Consider the following 3,526-nt stretch of genomic DNA (forward strand, 5'->3'; position numbering starts at 1 on the left):
GGCACTCACAACGGATTTCATGATCATTGGCGCAACATTTAATCCGAAACCAAGTCGTGTCAAACAATACCTTTTATTTCGAAACACCACTGTTTGGAAGGGCCAAAGAGATTTATCAGTTTTTAGTTGAAGATAAGCCTTGCGTAAATCAATAATTGCTGGTTTGTTACCCATTCTTCTCCATTCTCTAAGCTTTTCGACACACACATCTGCATCTCTCGTGTATGTCTCAATGAAATCGTTAGCTTCTCTCCAGTCCAGAACAGGTCGGATTTTGTGGTCTTCGTTTCTTTGAATGACAGCCATTAAAGGAATCTGCCCTTTGGGCGGCCCCAATTCATTTTTGTCATACTTTAACAGCCACTTCCGATCAATCCAATCCCAGTGCACTGATGAACTTTTCCTTCAAACGTTACTACCTTTTGAGAGTTTGAGTACCTACATTGACTTTTGGGCAGGAATTTTTTATTCAAAATCATCTTCGAACATCCTGTGTCCACTAAAGCTGTCGCAACCATACCGTTGACTTTTAAACGAATAACAGATAATGCGCTCATTCCACCGTTGTTCAGGAGCGAGGTAGCGCAGATTCCTCGCTCCTGCAATCGTTTCTCTGCAGCTTCCAGCATGTCGATGCAATGTGTCCTTTTTCACCACATTTAAAACATCTAACAGTCTTCGGTGACAAGTTCTTCGTAAGCAAACAATTCTTTGCAATGTGATTCAAACCTTTGCAGTTGTAACACACTAACGCGGTTTTTGTAGCATGGCGTCTAGATACAGCGCCAACAGCGTCACTGTCAATCACATTTGCACAGTTCAAAGCAGCTCTTTTTCTGGGTAACATTATATCAATCGGGTCCATTACGGCTCGAAATCTTGATGATAAAACTTCTGGCAAACCCACAACAAACGCCAAACGCACAGACTCCTCTGATAATTTAGCAAGATAGGCTAATCGTCTTAAATCAGCCAAAAACACGTCGGCTTTTTATCCGTCACATAATTTTCGTTTTGTAAACAGTTCATATGTAGTATAGGCATCTACAGAAAACGCCGCTAATAACACACGCTCGACTTCCACAACATCTTTTTTATCTTCCGCGGTTAAAGCATCGTACACTGCATAAGCAGCTTCTCTGAGAAGAATCGGAAAAAGTTGTTCAAGCTTTAAGTTCTAAATTTCAGCAATCACTTTCGTTCGTTGAATCCAAACAGCAGCATCCGAAGTGCCATCATACGTTTCAAACATATCAAATAATCTCATACTTGGTTTCATGGCCGGTTAGCTTGTAGTTTTTTCTCGTAATCAACAAATCAATAAACAGATAAATTAAATCAATAAACGATAATCTTTTCTCCTAACTAAAACTCTGCTATTTACAAATTTTTCCTCAATATATATACTCTATGCTTTTCCTAAAATATCCTTCAAAACACCGTCATAAATCACCGCAAAAACATATTTACAATTATTATTGGTAAAAACTATTAAAGCTATTAAATCTCTAACGTCATTAAATGTTCTAGAACTTTCCGGAATTACAGTTTGTATGTATGTATGTATGTATGTATGTATGTATGTATGTATGTATGTATGTATGTATGTATGTATGTATGTATGTATGTATGTATGTATGTATGTATGTATGTATGTATGTGTGTATGTATTTATATATGTGTGTGTATATGTATATGTGTATGTATGTATGTATGTATGTATATGTATATATATGTGTGTGTGTGTGTATATATGTATATATATATATATATATATATATATATATATATATATATTTATATATATATATATATATATATATATATATATATATATTTATATATATATATATATATATATATATATATATATATATATATATATATATATATATATATGTATATATATATATATATATATATATATATATATATATATATATATATATATATATATATATATATATATATATATATATATATATATATATATATATATAATGTATATGTGTGTCTTTGTGTGTGTGTGTTTGAGAGTGACTGAACCTATAAATGTAGGTATAGCTTATATGGCATTATTTATAGCACTTCCCTAAACGACCACTTCTATGCCCTTATTGTTATTGTTTAAGCATCATTTTTATCTCTATAATTGACATTATTATTTTTATTATTGTTATTGTTGTAAATTACTACTGTTATTATTATTATTAAAATTATTATTGTTATTACTACTGTTATTATTACAATTATTATTAATTTTAGTATTATTATTAATTTACTATTTATTTTATATACTTTTTCAAATTTACGGTTAATATTTGTAGGTCGTCACGTTTTTGTCAGCTACATAACTGTTTGTGACTGATCCTCCTAGCTTTGTATTAATTTTATTTTATAAAGTTAAATAAATGATTGATTGATTGTTTGAAAATATCTTTACACAATAAGTAACCAACCAAAATTAATAATATAAAAATAGTCAACTAAAACGAGCAGACATTTTAAATTAACCGAGTTAGCACATAGTATTTTATGCGCTAAGTTTATATATAAACTTATCTACTTACCATTTATCAAGTTATAATTTTTTTTGAAGACGTCTTTGAGACAAATTATTTCTAAGGCAATTAAAACGTCTAAAGTAGATCTTAAGGACGTCAACAGGACGTCTAAATATGGAAGTCTTGATAACGTCTCAATGTACACGTCACACAATGACCCAGGTTAACCTAAAAAATGGCAAAAAGTCCGAAAAAAAAAGTGAAAGATTTATCATTTTTAGACTTAAAATGTTGAAGTAAACTACTTTTTGGTTTAAAATCAACTTTAGATAACTATTAGATATTATTGTTGTGTAATTTCTAAGGGATATATGTGTAAAAAGTTATATTTATCAAATTAACTTTTTAAAATTTAAGGTATGGTTATCTTGTAAGCAACCTTATTTTCCACCTCCATACAAATTTTTATTATTATTTTTGTTAAAATAATGAGTGCTTAGATATTTAAAATTTATATATATACATACATACATATATATATATATATATATATATATATATATATATATATATATATATATATATATATATATGTATTTATATATATATATGTATATATATATATATATATATATATATATATATATATTTTTTTTTTTTTTTTTTTTTTTTTTTTAAGGTGCCCCAAGAAGTCCTTACGGTCTTGTCACAGAACACCGCGAAAGTGCATTTAACCGGGAAGTTCACGCCTCCTTCCTTACCGTGACGCGAAAATATATATGTATATATATATATGTATATATATATATATATATATATATATATATATATATATATATATATATATATATATATATTTATGTATGTATCAATCAATCTTAATCAAAATTCTATAATATAAATTAAATACAATTGTATTAACATAACAATTTCTTTTTGTTGTCTTGTGTCGTTTTCTGACATATGAATTACAGATATTTGCAAATCTTAATACTAACGCAAAATCTTCTGCTGACCTGATC

This window comes from Hydra vulgaris, chromosome 09 (assembly GCF_038396675.1).
Source record: "Hydra vulgaris chromosome 09, alternate assembly HydraT2T_AEP".
Classification (NCBI taxonomy): domain Eukaryota; kingdom Metazoa; phylum Cnidaria; class Hydrozoa; order Anthoathecata; family Hydridae; genus Hydra; species Hydra vulgaris.